The following is a 23,196-nucleotide window of genomic DNA, read 5'->3' as shown; positions in this document are numbered from 1 at the left end:
ATGGATTCTAATTTTAGATATGTTTTAACTTTAGCATTTTGGACCCTTTATTTTACAAAAGTTATCGATTAAACTTTTTATTTTGTTAAATAAGAATATCAAATTATATATTTTTCAAAATATAACAAAACATTACCCTTAGCTCAATTTTCGCCCATTTTTTTAACATAACCAACATGAAGTCAATTTTTAGCGCGAACAGATACAAAAAATGTAATCAATCATAAACACCTCTAAGTCATGTTATTATATAAAGCTTTATTTTGATAAAAATTGAGATCATAGTATTATTTTGTACCATTTCAAAAAATATAAGGTCTAATTTGTTGGTCAATAAAACAGAGGATCCGATCGATAACTTTTGCAAAATACAAAATCCAAAATAATATTTACTCTAATTAAAAGATAGCCAAAATAAAAGTCTAGCTAATTCTCAATTATATATGATAAAATAGGTTAACTCTCTCCCAATATAGTCCCTTATGAGCATCATTAATGCAAGCCTCCCAAAAATTTGCCTTTATATTATACACCATTTTAAAATATAATATTTTATTTCCACCTATTTACATTATTTTTAGCAACTTTCCTTTTACAAAGTGCACTCCAATAGGAGCATTGTTATTAGGCACCTTATGGTGTCCAACACTATACTGATGTGACGCTTATCAAAATGTGAAGGACCCAATATTAATTCACCAATAATAATATATCACATCTTGTAGTACTTGACACTATAAGGTGCTCCTTAACATCTTTTAATACTAAGCAACACTAAAAGTTACCACCATAGTCCCACACTCCATTATTATTTTTAAATTTTTTTTATTATTTAAATTTTTAAGTTATTTCATAAGAAATAAAAAAGAATATCAAATTTCATTGTAGTTTTGCAGGAACCACGATAGCAAAATGTAATTTATTTTCAATGGGCAAGCCACTCTAATAGCAAAATGTAATTGTTGTTTTTCAAGTTGAAAAGTTATTTTAGAGAGTATAGTGTTTTTTTATATTTGAAAATCTTTTTATTTAAAAATAACTATTTAATTTAAAATGTAGGACTTCCAATAAAAAAAGATAAAAATTTGCCCGCGAGAGTGCATATGGCTGAGGCCAGTGGTCTCTTAAGGGATGTAACCCCCTCTTGTAGTTACTAATTTTCTTTGCTTTCAATAAAAGTTTTGTTACTCATCAAAAAAAAAAAAAAAACTATTTGTCCATAAACCACAGCTTATGATTTACTCTGAGTACATGTTATTAATTGCACAATCAATTTATGTGCAGTTATATTGGGTGTCTAAAATTAAATTAAAATAATGTCCACTAATACAACTCCTATCTAATTATAAAGGGAAATTTGAATTTATATGCTTAAATAATTAAAAAATTTTATTATTATACCAAAAATTTACACTATAAAAAAACTATACTTTTTTTTTTCAAAATCCCAAAAATACCCCCTCACAATTCTCTCTCTCTGCATCATCTCTCTCTCTATCTCTCTCAGCCAACTCTCTCTCTCTCTCAACTCACAGTCGACCCCAACGCCACCCGAACCCAAACCCCATCCCCATCGGACCCAAACGCCACCCACTCTCGGACCCAAACGCCACCCACGAAACCCACTCTTTCTTCCTCTCTCTCTCAAATCGCAGAAAAAAAAAAAAAAAAAGTTTCAGAGCCGATGGTCGGACCTTGGGGTCCGATGGGGTCCGACCAATCGGACCCATCGGACCCAAGGTCCGACCATCGGACCTTTCTCTTCCTCTCTCTCTCAAATCGCAGAAAGAAAAAAAAAACAAAAAAAAAAAAAAAATTCACGGCTGGTCGGACCTTGGGGTCCGATGGGGTCCGACCTCCTCTCTCTCTCAAATCGCAGAAAGAAAAAAAAAAAAAGTTTCAGCCACAGAAGCTTTCTGTTCTGAATGATCTTTCTTAGTCTCTGTGAATAAACAATTCATTAAAAACCACTTCCACAACTGAAATTATTTTAGGGAAACAAAATAGAATAATCATTAAAAATACCATCTTTTTTTATTTCTTCATCATCAAGATTAAGAGTAACCATAGGAATCGAAACAGGACTACTTGGAACCCTTCGTTTTCTGTGACAAGAAACAGTAAAGTTAGAGACTTTCTCAATTTTCCCCATTAAAAGGATAATTAAAATTAAAATTTGAATGGGTACCTTCTTGAAGTACTCGCCGGTGAGGTCTTGGATTGAAGATCAGAGCGTGGAAACTTTTTTTTTTTTTTTCTTTCTGCGATTTGAGAGAGAGAGGAAGAGAAAGGTCCGACCATCGGACCTTGGGGTCCGATGGGTCCGATTGGTCGGACCCCATCGGACCCCAAGGTCCGACCATCGGCTACGAAACTTTTTTTTTTTTTTTTTTTTGCGATTTGAGAGAGAGAGAGGAAGAAAGAGTGGGTTTCGTGGGTGGCGTTTGGGTCCGAGAGTGGGTGGCGTTTGGGTCCGATGGGGATGGGGTTTGGGTTCGGGTGGCGTTGAGGTCGACTGTGAGTTGAGAGAGAGAGAGAGAGAGTTGGCTGAGAGAGATAGAGAGAGAGATGATGCAGAGAGAGAGAGAATTGTGAGGGGGTATTTTTGGGGTTTTGAAAAAAAAAGTATAGTTTTTTTATAGTGTAAATTTTTGGTATAATAATAAAATTTTTTAATTATTTAAGCATATAAATTCAAATTTCCCATTATAAATTACAATACAATAATTTCTTTGAACACTAGAGATACGTATAACGATAACGATAAAATAGTGAAGATTAATTTAAATAAGTTAACCTAATCACACCACCAAAATTAATGATTAGTTAATTCAATCAAACTATCAAAATTATTAAGGGTTAATTTTTTTATTATTTTATTTGAGCGATTAAATATCTACACTTAGTATTAACATTGCGTTGGTAAAAAATATACTATAATTCAATTAATTTGACAATTAACTCAACCTATTTTAAATAAATATAATTAATTTTGCATATCATTACTATTTTAATTGTGTTTGTAATAATTCGCATGCAATGTTGTAAGGTCAGTAGACTAAGTAGTCCGCAAAATTTAAAAATGAAACATTATATTTAGGGTTATTTGCGGCAAAACCTCCTAAAGTGGACAGGTTTTTACAACTAACCTCTAATCTAAAATTTTGGTGGTAAAACTACCTAAACCACTAGTCCGTTAGCAGTTAGCCCTTTCCATCCATTTTTGGCTGTTAAGTGCCAGGTTGGAATGTCCACGTGTACACAGTGTACACGTGGCACAATTTTATTGGTCCACGTAAATAAATATTTAAAAAAATAAAAAAATAATTATTTTAAAAATAAAAAATAAAAAAAATTCTTTTTCTTTAAAAATTAAAAAAACAATTTTAAAAAAATAATTTTTTTAAAAAAAACCCTAATCCCTCATTGTCTTCTTCTCTCTCTCTCTCTCTCTCTCGTTGCCCTACTGCTGCCTCCTCCTCCTACTCCTTCTTCTTCTTCTTCATGCTCAGTTGGGGGGACCTTTATGGCCGGTACCATTGGGAAGAAGAGACTCAACAACCGCCAACCAAAGCGACGCCAACCGAGACTTCCTTAGTCCAAGCTCCGACCTGGCCACTCTCATCAGCCGATTCGCCAACATTGACGCAACCTTCGCCACCACACGCCAGGCCAACTGCCCTTTCTCCGGTGGTGATACCAACCTTGCTCCCTTCGACGCCACCCAGAGGTGGAGGCTGTGTTGGCATTTTCTTCCAACTCCCCACCCACCTGCAACAAAAGATTTGTTCTCTAAAATATAAAGTTAAATACACTCATTGAACAAAAAACGTTTTTTTTTTGTTTATTTTTTTTTTCAAATTTTTTTAGGGTTCCGATTTCTGTGTGTGTGCCTCTAAAATTTAGTAGCAGATCCACTAAATATAGAGACAGAGAGGATTATAATTAGGGCTCGTACGAATTTTGATTCCGAGCTTGAAGAAGAAGAAGAAGAGCGAGTGAGAATTTCGTTATTTGGTCAAGCAAGATGATGATCTCGAGGGCTTGTTGTCTTTCTCGGTTGCCATGGGTGGTGGTGAGTTTCCATGGGTGGTGGTGGTGGTCTTGTCTGCAAATGAAGATAGAGGAAGAAGAAGAAGAAAGAGGGTGAAAGAGAAAGAGGAAGAGAAAGAGGAATTAGGGTATTTAGGTTTTTTTAATTTTTTTTTAAATTGTTTTTTTAATTTTTTAATTTTTAAAGAAAAAGATTTTTTTTTAATTTTTAAAATAATTAATTTTTTATTTTAATTTTAAATAATTAATTTTTTTATTTTAATTTTAAATTATAATTACGTGGATCAATAAAATTGTGCCACGTGTACACTGTGTACACGTGGACATTCCAATCTGGCACTTAACAGCCAAAAATGGATGGAAATGGCTAACTGCTAACGGACTAGTGGTTTAGGTAGTTTTACCACCAAAATTTTAGATTAGGGGGTTAGTTGCAAAAACATATCCACTTTAGGAGGTTTTGCCGCAAATAACCCTTATATTTATTACTGGGCCAGCTCATTAGTTACATCATACGAAATTACATATAATAACAAAACCAATTTGAGAAGGAAAAAGAAAAGAACTCAATCCACATCAATTTGTAGTACGTATCAACTAAGTCAATAATTGTACATTTATATTTATATTATAAATATATATAATTGTTATTTATGCATTTACTTTATTAAAAAATCGATTCAAATACTGACATATAAATTTCTATTTTCTTATTTTGGTAAGCCATATGGAATATATATTTAACTATATTATTCAAGATAGTATTAGTTGAAATTTCCAGACTAATATTTGCCTTTTAGAATTAATCATATATTTTGATATATGTTGACTAATTGCAACAAGTAAAGCAATCTGTAAAATAAAAATAAAATGAATAAAGAACAGCAAGTATATATATAAAAGAAAGAAATACTTATAATTCGTAAGAAATTAAATTTGAAAAAAATCGAAGCAGTTAAATGGCCATAATCAGCATAGTGTTTGACTTAGTTTATTGTTTTATAATTAGTGAAACAAATTAATATTCAGTGATCAAATATTCTTGCTGTCGGTAGATAAAATGATACAGATTCATGCTTCTTACATCTGCATATGTATATATTTATGTATAAGTTTATATGTCAATGGCATTATTAATATTTTATAAGCTGATGTGTGCAACCTCAAACATTAGGCATTTTAATTTTAGAGCTACTTTTTTTTTTTAAAAAAATAAAAAATAAATAAAATTGTAGTATTTTTATATTACGTTGTCTTTAATTAAGTTATTTATCTATTTATTTTATTTTATTTAACTCGCCATTTTCAATAAAATTAAACGTCGCCATATCTGACTTTTTATTTGGACTTACATTAAATTTTATTAGTTTTATTAAAACTTGGGTTAATTGAATAGTTCTTTGCTGTGTTAGCTCATATTGTTGGTGATCAATTGTTAATGGACTTAGCATCTATGTGTAAAGTCTAGGTGAAGCAGAAGTGTGGACTTTTCTAGTTAACTGAAGCCTTTGATAAGCAGGCCTAGTCCAACTAGGGTTTGTAACTAAGTCCCCTCCCTAACTCTATAAATACATATTGTCTCATCATAATTGTATACCTTTTGATAATCAGATAAATAAACTACTTCTGATTTAGAGATCTAAGGATGAAGACTTAATTGATAGTATTGCACTATCAAATTGCGGTAATTACTATGGATCAATCAAGTACGCACATACTTAATTATCATATATTGTTATCGTGTTCTATATTATATACAAATAGATCTTGGGTTTATTGTTAATTTATCTAACATGTGATATCAGATTGCCTTTTGTATATGATTTCAGACCTATAATTTGAATAATTAATTTGTATATGTTAATTATCCATATTTACATATTAATTTTCGTCATAAATTAATGATAAAACTTTCGTCATTAAATCTTAAAACTCTAGGGATTTTATTTATTGTTAAATTCTCGTTTTGTTGATATATTATATGTTTATTGAGTATATTATGAGAATTTTAAGTTTAAAGTTTTAGGGTTTTATAAAATTATATTTTGTGATTTTTTATTTGATTGTTTTTAATTTGAAATTGACTATCAATATCTCATTATCAATTATTTATGAATGTTCTTGCATAATTTATTTCGTATTTCGGCCGAGATTGATATCACACTTAATATTTTGATGTTCTTCAAATTTTCGGATTTCTTTTGCTATTAGATCTTCTTTTTTAGCCATTAATACCCAAAATTAGTAGTGTAGATCGACTAGAAATCAAATCACGAACAAAACCCCTCCTTTTCCCGTTCTTTTCGTCGGTTTTTTGGCCGGTTTTCCTCTCAGACTCGACTGGTCTGCAATCGCGTCGCGTGACTCGCCTCCAACCCAGCTGGAGGAAGAAGAAGACCTGCCAGCCTCGAAGCCCACTCTCGGCCTCGGCGCGTGGGGGCGCGCGCGGCACCTCCAGGAGTCGTTTTTCAACGTTTTTTTTTCCAGCGTGCTTAAAATTAAATTTTTAATTTTTTATGATTTTTAATTATTTTTTGACTCTGTTTAATAATTATTATTATTTTAATGATAATTATGTAGTTAAAAAATTTATTAAAAATAATTTTTGATGACTTTTCAAAATCTGTCGATCATAGAAATTTTTTTGGGTTTCTTCTCGTTCCATATGACATAGTCACTCTCTTATTTGATTTATCTTTACTATATGTAATCTCCACCAATATTCTTTCTTTCACATATTTCTATTATTTGTTTTAAAATTGTAAACTTGATTGTTTGATACAAAAATAATGTGTTATGGTGGACACTTTATTTTTTGACTATCAATATATTAAAAGCATTTAATATATCTCTTTTAAAAATTTAGTTGAAAATTATTAATTTTCAATGATTGTTTTATCACCAAATTTCACATGCTGAAGAAAATATCATATCTTTTGGTTGACTATGTGTAATTACTTGCCCAAAGGTAGTATTTACATATATTACTTCACATTCCATGAAGTGAGTTAATATTTAATGTATATATTTTAATTATTTACCCGAAGGTAATAATTTAAATATATATATTTATTTATTATTTTTTGGCTTGAATTAATACATATTTTTAAGAAATTTTATTTGCCCAAAGGTAATAAATTCTTAAATGATATGTATTTTTTCTTTATTGTTAACTTCATGAAAGTAGATCATGTGTGTGTTATATTCTCACCCTAAAGGGGAGTTTATAATGACCAGTTGACTCTACAATATTTTCTAATGCATTGCTCATATTGCTTAATCAAATTTTAATTTTTTGAATTTTTGAGTCTCCTTTTCTGTGAACAACAATAATGGTTCCATCCATATTTTGAATGCATCCAACTACAAGATATGGAAACGAGATGTGGAATTTACTTTAGGCATAATGGATTTGGACTTGTGCCTACGAGAAGAAAAACCTGCTGATCTTACTGATACCAGTACAGCTGCCCAGAGAACTCTTCATGCACAATGGGAAAAGTCAAGTTGTCTTAGTCTTCTTACTATGAAGAGATCCATTCCTGAACTTCTATTAAGTGGTTTGCCAGAAACTACAAATGTCAAAGAGTTTTTCAATGCTGTAGAAAAACTATATGATACTAGTGAAAACGCTGAAGCTGAACATCTTATGGATGAAATGACAACCATTAAGTATGATGAATTAAAAGGAGTGCGAGATTTTATTCTAAAATTGGTGAATGTTCAATCCAAGTTGAAAGATCATAATATTCCTCTTCCTGAATCTTTCATTATTCCTCGAGCTCTTTATGCACTTCCTGCCTTTTTCAGTCTTATCAAGAGAACCTACAACACTTACAATAAAACATGGACTATCATCGACCTAATTTCTCAGTGTGTAGCTGAAGAAAGCAAGCTAAAAAGGGAGAAGAATGAATCTGCTCACTATGTTTCTCACCTCAATCCCAACAAAGGAAAAGGAAAGTTCAAGAATAAAACCGATGGTGCTAATAAACATAATGGTAATGGCAAAGAGCATAAGAATAAACAGAAGAATAACAATGGAAAGTCCAAATACTCTAATGTGAAGTGTTACTTTTGTGAAAAAATGGGGCATTGGAGAGCGGACTGTCACAAATTTAAGACTTAGTTGAAAAAGAAGCAAGAACAATAATAAAACACATTAGCATGTGTTTGTTTTGAATCTAATCTAGTTGATGTGCCTATTGATTCTTGGTGGTTAGATAGTGGTTCTATTGTTCATGTTTTCGCTTCCTTACATGGGCTAAGGGATCTTAGGAAGCCAAGTGAGAGGGAGTCCAAGCTTAAAGTGGGCAATGATGTTGGAGTTTACGTTATCTATATTGGAACATTTAGTCTATAATTACAGTCTTGTGTTAAGATTATTTTGAACAATACTTTTTATGTTACTACTTTTAAGAGGAATTTAGTTTTGCTTCCGCTTTTGGTTAAACAAGGGTATTCTTTTCATTTTGCAAATAATAATGTTGACATTATGCTTGACTCCCGAATTATTAGAAATTGCTTTTATTCTGATGGTCTTTACAAGTTGTCATTGACTCCTTTAGATTCCTCTTTTAATGTTGTGAATACTGTGGGTAAAAGACCTCATATTAAGGAAACATCCTTATTGTTATGGCACAAAAGATTGGGTCATATTTCTAAAGATAGGGTTGATCGTTTAATTAAATTTGAAATTCTTCCTCCTCTTGATGCTTCTGGTTGGGACACTTGTGTTGATTGTACTCGTGAAAAATTGACTAAAACAAGAAAGAAGACTGCAAACCCCAGTCAATCTTTATTGGAAATTATCCACACTGACATTAGTGGACCTTATTCCACCACGTTGTACAGAAACAAGTATTTTATCACTTTTATCGATGATTTTTCTCGTTATGGATTCACCTATTTAAATAAAGAAAAATTTGACGCCCTTGATAAACTCAAAATTTTTCGAAATGAGGTTGAGAAACAATTAGGAAGAGTCATCAAAGTTGTTCATTCTGATTGTGCAGGAGAATATTATGGTCGTCATACAGAATCTGGACAACACATGGGGCCTTTTGCCAAGTTCTTACAAGAAAATGGTATAGTTGCTCAATACACTATGCTTGGTTCACCTGAGAAAAATGGTGTAGCTGAAAGGAGAAATCACACTCTCATGGATATGGTTAGAAGCATGATGAGTAGATCAAATCTTCCAAAGTTTTTATGGGGTGAAGCACTCATGATTGCAGTTATATTTTAAATCGTGTTCCCAGTAAATTTGTTCCTAAAACCTCTTTTGAGTTGTCGACTAGGAGGAAGCCTAGTCTGAATCATCTTCGTGTATGGGGTTGTCCAGCTGAAGTAAAGATTTATAATCCTAATTTGAAAAAGTTAGATCCGAGAACAAATCATTGTTATTTCATTGGTTATCCAATGCACTCAAAAGGCTATCGTTTTTACTGTCCTACTCATGGTACGCGAATTGTTGAATCTCAGACTGCAAAATTTATGGAATTTTATGTTGTTGAAAATATTCCTTCAACATCTCTTGAAATGGGAGAGTCGTCTAAAGGAATTTTAATTCCTTTGTCATTTTCAAGAGATGATAATAGTAGTCTTAATCCTACTCCAGTTGGTAATGCTCCCATTGTTGATGAATACATTGCTCCCGATATCGAAGATGATAAGGGTCCTATTATTGATGAAGGACCTATTAATGAAGAAGCTCCTATTGTTAATGAGGATCCTGTTATTGAAGAAATTTCATTTGTGGAAGATGTTATTCAAATAGTGATCAACAAATAGAAGCTATTCCAGAAGTACATCCTCTAATTGAAGATCTCAGAGACAAAAGAAGTCAACAAAGTGTCATGATAATTTTGTTTACCTTGGAGAAGGAGAATATGATATTGATCATTTTGTGGTTCCTGTCACTTATAGTGAAGTACTTAATAGTCCACAATCTTCAAAGTGGTTAGCAGTTACGGATGATGAGATCAAATCCATGAAGAAAAATGGTGTATGGGTGCTAGTTTTATTACCTGATGGTTTTAAACCAATAGGTTGTAAGTAGATTTTAAAAACTAAAAGGGATAAAAAAAAGGACAGATTGAATGGTTTAAAGCACGTTTAGTAGCTAAAGGCTTTACTCAAAGAGAAGGTATTGATTACACTAAAACTTTCTCACCTTTTTCCACTAAAGATTCATTCAGAATTATTATGGCCTTAGTTGCACATTTTGATTTAGAGTTGCATCAAATGGATGTTGAAACTGCCTTTCTGAATGGAGAATTGAATGAGGAAGTCTATATGTCTCAACCTGAAGGCTACAAGGAGAATGGAACAGAAAATTTGGTTTGCAAGTTAAAACGATCCATTTATGGTCTCAAACTAGCATCTCGCCAGTGGTACTTGAAGTTTGACATGGTTGTGACATCGTTTGGTTTCGTAGAGAGAAAGTTTGACCAGTGTATTTATATGAAGATCAGTGGGAGTCGTTATATTTTTTTTATTCTTTATGTAGACCACATTTACTTGCCAGCAGTGTGTCATTACTAAATGAGACCAAAAATTTTCTGTCTACCAATTTTGATATGAAAGATCTTGGAAAGGCATCTTATTTTTTGGGGATTGAGATCCATCGTGACAGGAATCGAAAAGTTCTTGGCTTATCTCAAGAAGCTTACATTAATCGTGTGCTCAAAAGGTTCAACATGGATTTGTGTAAAGCTGGCTCTGTTCCTATTCTGAAAGGGGACAAGTTCACTAAGCAACAATGTCCTAAGAACGACTTGGACAGAGAAGCAATGAAGAACATCCCATATGCAAGTGTAGTAGGGAGTTTGATGTATGCTTAGGTTTGCACTCGACCTGACATAGCTTTCGTAGTCAATGTTCTTGGGATATATTTATCTGATCCTGGCCATGATCATTGGTTTGCAGCCAAGAAAGTTTTGAGATATTTACAAAGAACGAAGAGTTTTATGCTTGTGTATAAGCATGTTGACAATCTTCGAGTTGTTGGTTATTCAGATTCTGATTTTGGTGGTTGTGTAGATGATTTAAAGTCAACTTCTGGCTATATTTTCACCTTGGCTGGTGCTGCTATTTCTTGGAAGAGTGTTAAACAGACTTTAATCACATCATCTACTATGTATGCTGAGTTTGTTGCGTGTTATGGGGCATCTTTGCAAGCTTTACGGTTGAAATTTTTTATTTCGGAGATACGAGTGGTTGATTCTATTTCCACACATATGCTAATCTATTGTGATAATAATGCTATTGTTTTCTTTTCAAAGAATATTAAGATTAGTAGTGCTTCTAAACATATAGAAATAAAATATCTCACTGTCAGAGACTTGGTCAAGAAAATAGACATTGTCATTGAAAAATTGCAAGATCGAGTCGATGTTTGCAGATCCTCTAACCAAAGGGTTAAGTGCCGTGTTGTTTAATAAACATGTTGTTAATATGGGCATTTTAGAATCTTTTGATCTTTTGGGTTAGTGGGAGTTTTGTTTTTTATTTGTTTTTAGAAATTATTATTTATAATTTTCTAAATAAAGTTATGAAGTACATTTTATGTTTCAATATTTTATTATTGAATGGATATGTTTTCAATTATGTTTTGTTATAATTTCGAGAATGATTGAATTGAAAGCATCTCATATTGTTGTGATCATTGTCTTTTAAATTTATTTGCTTAATGACAATGATATTTTATTGGCTTATTTTTAAGCATATTTAGTGACACTAACTTATTTTAAGTAGTGTATGATTAATTTCACTGGCTTATTTATTAAGCATCTCGATATCAGTGAAATTGAGGACTGATAAGGATATTATGTTATTTTAAATTGACCACATGTTGAGCATAATTCCTTACCACATTACTAGACTTATTGACCATGTCGATTTAATACTTTGGTATTTGTGATTATGAATGTCTTTTGTAAATTTAAAATAATATGACTGTCATACTTCATTATCAAAGGTTAAATTAGACCGGTATGTTGAGTTGCTATCAGAGAACTATCATTTTTAAAGTGGCCACAAATGTTTTCTTGTTGTTCAACCCATGAGTCATTTTCAAACAAAATTATATTAATATAATATATATATGTATTAAAATTAATGTAGCCCAAGTGGGAGAATGTTAGACTTTTTATTTGGGCTTACATTGAATTTTATTGGTTTTATTAAAACTTGGGTTGATTGGATAATTCTTTGTTGTGTTAGCCCATATTGTTGGTGATCAATTGTTAATGGGCTTATTATCTGTGTGTAAAGTCTAGGTGAAGTAGAAGTGTTAAATTTTCTAGTTAACTGAAGCCTTTGATGAGCAGGCCCAGTCCAACTAGGGTTTTGTAGCTAAGTCCCCTCCCTAACTCTATAAATATATATAGTCATCACAATTGTATACCTTTTGATAATCAGATAAATAAACTGCTTCTGATTTAGAGATCTAGGGAGGAAGACTTAGTTGATAGCATTGCACTATTAAATTGCGGTAATTACTATGGATTAATCAAGTACGCATATACTTCATTTATCAAACATAACATTTTTTTTTACAATCCTCAACAACTAACTAAAATGAGAAAGAAGTGTAAAAGTGTTTAAAATAGCCTTAGACAATAACAAGACAGTTAAACTCAAACACCATCTGATCCCATGTTGCATCTTGATCTAACTGAGATGACAATTACTTCAGCCACACCTGGTAGTGCAAAATAAAATAAATGTTTTTCCTTGCAAAGTGATTTCCTTTGTATTAGAATATAGCGTGTCACATAAAACAAAGTGTGAAAATATCGAATATAGATAACTATACATTATTTATTTTTTTAAGATAGAATCTAAATAATTCATGCTAATTATGAGAGCAGACATCAAAAATAATGTGCCAAAAAAAAATGAACTAGATCCGCATAGTACAAATTTTATGAATAAAATAAGATTCTCTTAATGTCGATATATATCAAATACCAATACTCTAAAAAATGTATATGTCCCCAATATCACCTTCTTAGGTAAAAACCCATCTCTTTCTTCACGTAGTCATATCACAATATCTTAATTTAATAACTAGCTTTTTTCTCTTTGGAACCCTCTAGTAAGTATGCAAACCTCCTCTTCTCTTGGTGTGAGTTTGGTCCCTATAATAGGGGTTTTGGTCCACCCAGATTGTTTCTGTGGTGGTTTTCTCTTTGATTTCATGTCTAATCGAAGCTTTCCTCTAATAAATGAGAGCATTAATTGCTCTGAGTATTATACTCCTTCTCTTTCCAATCTCCTTTGTCTTACTCCGTACATTTATTGCATTTCGATTCGTCTTCTTCTTCTAATTAACCCAACATGTCATTTCTCTTCCACTTCTTCAAATCTTTGCAATAAAAACCATCCCTTCACCTTCTCTTTTCCCCTTGGAAGTCGTAAGATGGAGGCGGAAGAAGGATCTCTTGAAGCTCATCAAATTTTTTTCATCATTGGGGCTACTCCGGCTAAGTTTAGGGTTATGATTAAGGGATCTTCGAGAGTCATCCTATGGGGTTATTGGTTCTACCTCTATAAAGCAAGATTAAGGTATATCACTATTTTCTCATCTCTTACTTGTTCTTTTCCTTTGTTTTCTTTGTTGTCTGTTCTGTCTTTCATTAATATGGAAGAATTTCTGAGTAGTGTCTCAAGCTCCCTTGTCCTTTCTACTGATGAAAACACTATATTTACCTATGATGCTAATCCCTCAAATGATTCTCCAGCCCTTATTAGTTTGCTTCTCAAACTTCACACTGTCAAACCCTTTAATAGGCCTTCCCTCATGAAAACCCTCTCAGGTATCCGATCATCGCAGTGTAGATTTTCTGTCTGTGTCTCTGAAAATGTTGATGGTTTGTTTATGGTTACATTTGGGTGTGAAGGGGATAAGGGTAGCCGTCTAGAAGGCCAACCTTGGCACTTTGCTCAAAGCATTACTATCTTTGTTGCTCCTGAAAGCTCTTTCCCTATCACCCCTGATAATCTTCATTATGTCCCTTTCTGGTTACAAGTGTACGACATTCCTTTTATGTGCAAATCCCACGAGTTAGCTAGGTTTATTGCCTCTAAAATTGGGGATCTCATTGAAGTTGACAGGGATACAATTAGGGAGGGATCACGACTTTATTTGAGGCTTAGGATCCTCTTAGATGTAAATCTGCTTATTAGAAGGGGTATGAATATTCACTTTATCAAAATGGGGATGGAGTTTATCAAGTGGCTCGATTTTAAATATTAACGGCTTCCTGATTTTTGCTTCTATTGTGGTTGACTTGATCACACTAAGAGGTATTGCCATGCTTTCTTGTAGAAATGCGATGAAATTCTCTCTAAACCTCTCTGTCCTTTTACCATTTTATTGAGGGGTAAGGAGATAATCTTTGACAAGAGTGTGCCTTTCCAATACCCACACCGACCTGCAATAACTTTGCTTGATATTCCTCCTGTTGACCTTAATATTCCTGCTAAGGGTTCTCTGGGGCCAACCATTAGATTTCCTTCGTTCCTTACTAACAAGTTACTTCTAGTTTCCATTTTACCCCTTCCCACCAATCTTTTGCTGTCATGATCCCTACACCTCTTAACCCCAATGCTGGTGGGATGATTCCACCTTTTAGTAGGTCAGGTATTGGTTCTTCCTCAAACCCTTCTACTTTCAGCTCCTACTCCACTGATTCTATTTCGGTTGCTCATAGAACAAACCTTGCTTGCTGTGAGTCCATGACAGAAGCCTTTCCCACTCAAATCAATACCCCTGCCCCAAGCTGTGGAGGTCTAGCTCTTAGTAGCAATACTATGGAGCTGGAAGCTGGTGCTCTTACAGGCCAGTCGGATCCTTCTGTGCGAGGCAAGGGTTTGGCCTCGACTGCAGGGGTTAAGCGCCCTTCCTTTCAAACCCATCAAGCCGTTGTTGGTGGCTCCGCTGCAACCAATGTAAGGTTTCTTGAACTTTATATGTGTTTAAATTTCAATGTTCTAGAAAATCATGTTTAGGATGTTAAACAACATACATAGTAGTAAATCTAGATCATGGTAAAATAATCCTCAACATTTTCCTCCATGTCTAGAATAAGGAAATCAACAGGGAAGATAAATTTACCAAGACATCTTCAATCATTCCACAAGGATTCTTAACAGAGCGATCCATCATTTTTAAGGACACAGTTGTGGAGCAAGCCTCTCCTAGTTTTAGCTTCTGAAAAGTAAATAGGAGCATTAAAGTCACACTCTCCTCTAAATCACACCAAGCCTTGGTCATAACAGTGTCTCAAACTGAGCAAAGAATAGCGAAACTACTAAGAGATTTAAGGTTGGAAAGTAGTTTCTTATATAAAAAGATGTTTCACTCCTCAGTAAGTGCTAAAATTTCATATTCCTTTAAGTTTCTCTTCTTTGACAAATTCTCCTTCAAATATTTCAAGCAAGTTAGAATTTTTTTAAGCGCCTCGGCAAATAAATTATTGATGTGAATGTTGTAAAAGACTTCTAAAATTTAGAAAATTGCTTGTCAAGTGTCTTCTTTTGAAGCCACTAAGAGTATGAAATTTTGATGTGATGATAAATACTCACTTGTGGCTGCTTCTTGTCAAGGTCCACAATAACTTTTTCTTCCAACTTCATCTCATTCTCAACATTAACCTTTGGCTCCGACATAGACTTCTTCATTGGTTCTTCCAACTCCTTACCACTCCTCAAAGTGATTTCATACTGCTCTTTAGGATTCAGCTTTGTAGTACTAAAAAAATTGCCTTGAACTCAATTTGTCAACTGAAAAATTTGAGTCTCTAACTATGAATGTCTCAATCATAAATTGGCTAGATTGAGCATCAAGTTCATTCATGTAAAGCCCGCTTAGTTAATTTGGAAATTAGCAGTTAATCATGATTATTTATGAAAATTATTTATAGCTATTTAAATAATTTATTATACTGTTATTTATAGAATTCAGAAATGCATGGTTATGTCATTCAGTAGTTTTCATATTTTGCACTTCCGGTGCCCGGTATTTTGGAACTCGGCGTTTGGCTCAGTAGAAATCACAACTTAGCATGTTATTAGTTTGGGACTGGTTTTAGACATTGGGAATGTCGAGAATGGCCGGGAATTTAGAATTTCCCAAAAATACCCCTTTAGTGATTTTTATGTGATTTTAGTGTGGAGGGGCAAAATGGTCTTTTTGCCCCAATGACTTTTGTCTTTTAGTGACTTGATTAAATGGAAATAAATATTTATTTGAGTGTTTATTTGGCTGAAATGGGTATATGTTAAGTGTTTATTCATTATTCCAATTTTTACAAAAAATTACAAAGTAAAGAAAAATAGAATTTTCAAACTCTCTTTCTCTCTTTTCCTCTCTCTCTCTCGGCTGTGCATGTGGGTGTAAGGAGCTGGGTTTTGCTCTGATTTTTCAAGTAATTTCTCATCCAACCTAAGCATTCTTCAAGCTAGGTTAGCTTCTCTTCATTGTTTCTTTAAAAAATTGTTGTGTTTTGATGTTTTAAGTTGAGTAATGCATGATGTTTTTGGAGTTGTTGCTGCTGGTTATTGTTGTTGTTGTTTCTTTGATTATAATGTTGAAATCAGTAGGTTTAATGAGATTGAATTGCATGCTTGAGTTTCTTGTTCTAGTTAGTTAGATTTTTATGTAAAAAAGTTATGAATTTTTGAAAGAAATGGTTTAATTTGTTGCTGTGAAGTTGCTGGATGTTCTTAGTTGTTTTGAGAAGGTTAGATATGCTTGTTTATGTGGATTCAAGCTAGTTTGAATGCTTGTTTGAGGGATTTGCTCAAGTTTGAGTTTAGAACTCAAAGCTTGAGCTTTAATGGCAAATTTTGTATCTGTGGTTTCTGGGCTATTTTAATGCTTTGAAATTGTTCTTTGGGGTATTTAGAGCAGGTCTGGAAGGTTTTGTATGAATTGGTTTTGATTTGGTTCAGTTAGGAATTTTTGAAAAATTCCTGCGAGAAACCGGAATTCCGGTTGTGCAACCAGAATTCCGGATGAGGGTTCAGTAATTCCCAGAACCGGAATTCCGGTTGGGCAACCGGTCTGCCGGTTGGGGAATTTTCAGAACCCGTATTTTTCCTCGTTTTTATGTTTTAAGGGGTATTGCCATACTTTTTATCGATAGGGAAACTTTTAGTTCCTAGTTTTAGCCCCCGGGAAGTGATTTAGCGTGTCACTTATAGTGTTGTGGTTTTTATGGTTTAGGAGCCTGTAATCCGCCGCTCAGCTAAAGTTCCAGTCAGGTTGACCGGCACACCTGAATTCGGAATCCAGGTAAGATTAGTATAACAGTATGCATATGTAGATTACATGTTTAGCGAGCATGTAGGAAGCCTGTTAGATTACATTAGTTATGTATGATGGCTTCAAACCATCCAACCCTGTCACGTCGGTACAGGCTGGAGTATGACCATCAGCCGGAGTATGACCGGTTCGACCGATCAGGAGGATATAGTAAGACGTCGGTAGAGGCTGGAGTATGACCAGCAGCCGGAGTATGACCGGTTCGACCGATCAGGTTGTTACGTGTCAATAGTACCGTCCCTATGAAGGTTCAGAACTCAGTATCATGTTGGACATGGCAGTAGTGGCTCAGTATCGTGTTGGACACGACAGTAGCGGGACTCAGTATCGTGTTGGACACGACAGTTAGAATTATGTATGAGTATTATTATGCTTTTCTTACTGAGTCTGTCGACTCACAGTTCTACGTTTATGTGTAGGTAAAGGCAAGGCTAAAGCTGATGGACCGTGAGCGAGCTTGTGAAGATTGTACATGTCGGGGCGGTTAGGCCTGGAGCGTACGATCATCGAGACAGCGAGGCTGATTTTTGTAACTGGTCGTTAGACGACCTTTATTTTGTGTATCAGTTAAACAGTTAAAACTTTTTGTAAATAATTTTATAATCGGGATCCCGAGTCTTTTGTAATATTGTTTTATAAGTTTAATTAAAAAGCAAAATTTTAATTAATCACGTTTTTCCATAGACCTCGTTGATTAGCAACGAGCTGCACAGCATGTTTAAAAATCACGTAATACGCCTATGTTAGTTAGGGTGTTACAATTTGGTATCAGAGCCGCCAGGTTGTCTTTCGAAGATCGTCACGACATGTACAATCATCATCAGCAGTTAGCTCGTTTCACGGTTCAGTAAGCCTTTATTGCTTTAGTAGTTTATTTTATTCAGTTATGAAAAAGAAAAGCCTGTTAGGAAGCATGTTAGTAGCCTGATAGTAGAATAGGCGCATGTTTCGTTTTTAATTTCCAAATTAAGCGGCATTAGTAAGCTCTCCTTGAATACGACCTGATATGCCAACTCTTGGTTTCGCAGGCGGTCCTAGCTAGATGGACGCCAGGCGGACCACCAGAAGTCAGGGCAATTCAGTGGGGTCGAACCAAGGACAGGGAGCTCAGTTTCCCCCACCTGTTAGGGGCCGAGGTAGAGGTCCCCGAGGCAGGGCTCGTGGTCGGGGTGATGAGAACCCACCACAGGCTGCCCAGGCTCCCCCAGCCGATCAGGGAGCCCAGAATTGGGAGTTACGGTTTGCGGAGATGCAAGCCCGAATCGAAGAGCAAGACCTCGAGATTCAGAGGTTGAGACAGCAGGGTGCTCCTGCAGTTCCAGTGGCACCTGCCCCTGCTGCCCAGGCTGAGATAGTGGTGGCGGCCCATAGATTGGAACCTCTATATGAGCGGTTCCGGAAGCAAGCACCTCCGGTTTTCCTGGGAGGTCCGGACGTGATGAAGGCCGAGCAGTGGCTGACGGTGATCACCAAGATTCTGAACTTTATTGGTGTCACCGGTAACGACAGAGTGGTGTGCGCCACATTCCAGTTCCAGGAAGACGCTCTGGTCTGGTGGGACATGGTGTCTCAGATCCATGACGTCACCACCATGACCTGGGAAAGGTTCCAGGAACTCTTTAATGCAAAGTACTACAACGAGGCGGTCAGGAGCGCCAAGAGGAAAGAGTTCGCTCACCTAACCCAGCGTGAGAATATGAGCGTCACCGAGTATACGACTCAGTTTGATCGGTTGGCGAGGTTAGCCTCGGGAATTGTGCCGACCGACTTCAGCAAGAAGGAGAAGTATCTGGACGGGTTGAATGCCAAAATCAGGCATGATCTGATGATTACCACGGACGACAGCACAACCTATGCTCAGATGGTGGAGAAGGCACTGCGTGCTGAGGGCGCAGTTGGGTGTATGTCAGAATCAGCCAGTACTCCGGTGAGTGGCGGGGCTCCTACCCCTCCTGCATCAGGTTTTAGCAGGGGGAGTAGTGGTTCGGCCATTGATCAGAGGAAGAGAGCACCCACTGCTTCCGGTGGCTCGAGTCAGAACAAGAGGTTCCGGGGGAACCGAACGAGAGGGAGTCGTCTGGTGGTGCCGAGACCCGATTCTCCTATCCCGAGTGCCCTAGCCGCAAGAGGCACCATCGGGGTGAGTGCAAAGGTCGGGGATGCTTTCACCGTGGCATGCCGGACACTTCAAGAGGGATCGTCCCCAGCTCCGATCAGAGGCACCGAGAGCTCCAGCGATACCCACTCCAGCCAGGGTATTTGCTATCACTCAGGCTGATGCAGATGCCAGCCCATCAGTTGTCACAGGTCAGCTTTCTATTAACAACTCGCTATATTCAGTGCTGTTTGATTCTGGGGCTACACATTCTTATGTGGCGGCCAGAGTCTTTAGTAAGTTGGGTAGACCGTATGATAGATATGAATCAGGGTTTGGAACCCTGTTACCTGGCGGAGAATTGGTTATCTCCAATAGGTGGATTAGGTCTATGCCGATCAGGATAGATGGTAGAGAGTTAAGTGCTGATATGATAGAGATGAGTTTAGTCGAATTCGATATTATTTTAGGAATGGATTTCCTATCTAAATATTCGACGAGCATTGATTGTAAAAGGAAGATGGTGGTCTTCCAACCGGAAAGTGAGGAACCATTTGTATTTGTTGGTTCAGTTTAGGGATCTCGGATCCCAGTGATCTCGGCTATGTCAGCTAGGGAATTGTTGCACGGCGGTTGCTTAGGGTTTCTGGCCGTGGTGGTGGACACCACACGGCAAGATACCATTCGGCCAGAGGACATCAGGGTGGTTCGGGAATTTTTAGATGTTTTTCCCGAAGAACTTCCAGGGTTACCACCTCAGCGGGAGATTGATTTCGGGATAGACTTGGCACCAGGGGTGGAAATGGTTTCCAAAGCCCCGTATAGAATGGCTCCAGCTGAACTTAAGGAATTAAAGATTCAGCTCCAAGGGTTGCTTGACATGGGGTTCATTCGGCCCAGTGTGTCACCCTGGGGAGCCCCGGTTTTATTCGTCAAGAAGAAGGATGGATCTATGAGGATGTGCATCGACTACAGAGAATTGAACAAGCTGACGGTGAAGAATAAATATTTATTACCTAGGATCGATGATTTGTTCGATCAGCTTCAGGGGAAGACGGTCTTTTCTAAGATTGATCTCCGTTCGGGTTATCATCAGTTGAGAATCCGAGAGGAGGACATTCCGAAGACGGCTTTCCGCACTAGGTATGGACATTACGAATTTCTGGTTATGTCATTCGGACTAACCAATGCTCCTGCAGCATTCATGGATCTGATGAATAGAGTATTCAAGGATTTCCTCGATATCTGTGTGATTGTGTTTATCGACGACATCCTCGTGTACTCTCAATCAGAAGAGGAGCATGAGTTACATCTTCAGATGGTACTACAACGGCTTCGAGAACATAAGCTTTATGCCAAGTTCAAGAAATGCGAGTTCTGGCTATCTCAGGTGTCCTTCCTAGGGCACATTGTGAGTAAAGATGGGATCAAGGTAGATCCCGGGAAGATCGAATCCGTCAGGGATTGGCCGAGACCGAAGACAGTGACAGAAATCAGGAGCTTCTTGGGTTTAGCTGGGTATTACCGTAGGTTCGTCGAAGGGTTCTCTAAAATTTCAATGCCCCTAACCGAGCTTACAAAGAAAAATCAGCGGTTCATTTGGTCAGACAAGTGCGAAGCTAGCTTTCAGGAGCTAAAACAGACATTGATTACCGCTCCAGTGCTAGCTTTGCCTTCGGACAAGGAGAAGTTCGTAGTATATTGCGACGCATCCAAACAGGGTTTGGGGTGTGTATTGATGCAAGCCGATCGGGTCATCGCTTATGCCTCCCGTCAGTTAAAGGATTATGAACAGCGATACCCGACTCATGACCTAGAGTTAGCCGCGGTGGTTTTCGCATTGAAGATTTGGCGGCATTACCTTTACGGGGAAAAGTGTGAGATCTATACCGACCATAAAAGTCTCAAGTATTTCTTTACTCAGAAGGATTTGAATATGAGACAGAGGCATTGGTTGGAATTAGTGAAGGATTACGATTGTGAGATCCTCTATCACCCCGGAAAAGCCAATGTAGTGGCCGATGCCCTGAGCAGAAAGGGTCCCGGGCAAGTAGCTAGTATGGTTCAGATCTCACCTCAGCTAGCAGAGGATATGGTTAGATCTAGCATTGAGTTTGTGGTAGGTCAGCTTCACAACTTAACGCTGAAATCTGATCTGTTGGAAAGAATAAAAGTCGCGCAGATGACGGATCCAGAGTTAGTGAAGATCCGAGATGAGGTGTTGGCTGGTCAAGCCAAGGACTTTTCATTGTCAGACAGTGGGATGCTTTTGTATAAAGCCAGGGTTTGTATTCCGAACAGTGTGGAACTTAGGAATGAGATCTTTGAGGAGGCTCATTCTACCCCGTATTCTCTGCATCCCGGCACCACTAAGATGTACCAAGATTTGAAACCGTATTTCTGGTGGAGCGGTATGAAGAAGAATTTGGTAGAATTCGTATCGAGATGCCTCACTTGTCAGCAGATTAAGGCTGAACATCAGAGACCAGCAGGGTTGTTGCAGCCTCTAACCCTACCAGAATGGAAATGGGAGGATATTACGATGGATTTTGTGGTCGGGTTACCTAGGACCACGGGTTTATTTGATTCCAACTGGGTAGTGGTGGATCGATTTACGAAATCTGATCATTTTCTGCCGGTTAGAACAACATTTACAGTGGATCAGTTGGCGGAATTGTATGTTAGGGAGATCGTAAGACTTCACGGAGTACCGAAGTCTATAGTTTCGGACAGGGATCCGAAGTTCACCTCCAAATTTTGGCAAAGTTTGCAAAGAGCAATGGGTACAAAGCTGAAATTCAGTATAGCATTCCATCCTCAGACAGATGGTCAATCCAAAAGGACAATTCAGATATTGGAGGACATGTTGAGAGCCTGTGTTATGGACTTTGAAGGCTCATGGAATAAATATCTACCGTTGATAGAATTTTCGTACAACAACAGTTATCAGAGTACGATAGGGATGGCTCCCTATGAACTGTTATACGGTAGGAAATGTAGATCTCCTATCCACTGGGATGAGACAGGGGAGAGAAAATACCTAGGTCCAGAGTCAGTGCAGCGGACCAATGAGGCAATAGAGAAGATAAAAGCTAGAATGCTTGCCTCACAGAGCAGACAGAAGAGTTACGCAGATCCGAAACGCAGAGATGTTGAGTTCCAAGTAGGGGACCATGTGTTTTTACGGGTATCTCCGATGAAGGGGATTAAACGTTTCGGGAAAAGAGGCAAGTTATGCCCTAGATTTACAGGACCTTTCGAGATTCTCGAGAAGATAGGTCAAGTGGCATATCGGTTAGCATTGCCTCCAGCCTTATCAGCAGTTCACAACGTATTCCATGTCTCGATGTTGAGAAAATACGTTTCAGATCCCTCTCATATACTCAGTTATGAGAGCCTTGAGCTACAGCCAGATATGACTTATGAGGAACGGCCAGTGCAGATTCTGGATAGAAAGGATAAAGTCCTTCGGAATAAGACCATAGCTTTGGTCAAAGTTCTCTGGAGAAACAGCAAGGTGGAGGAAGCCACCTGGGAGCTAGAGTCAGATATGAGAGCTCAATATCCAGAGTTATTCAGGTTAGATTTCGAGGACGAAATCCTTTTAAGGGGGGGATAGTTGTAAAGCCCGCTTAGTTAATTTGGAAATTAGCAGTTAATCATGATTATTTATGAAAATTATTTATAGCTATTTAAATAATTTATTATACTG

The sequence above is a fragment of the Cannabis sativa genome, chromosome 7 (genome assembly GCF_029168945.1).
Source record: "Cannabis sativa cultivar Pink pepper isolate KNU-18-1 chromosome 7, ASM2916894v1, whole genome shotgun sequence".
Lineage (NCBI taxonomy): Eukaryota > Viridiplantae > Streptophyta > Magnoliopsida > Rosales > Cannabaceae > Cannabis > Cannabis sativa.
The sequence above is the reverse complement of the archived record's forward strand: the minus strand, read 5'-3'. Positions refer to the sequence as shown.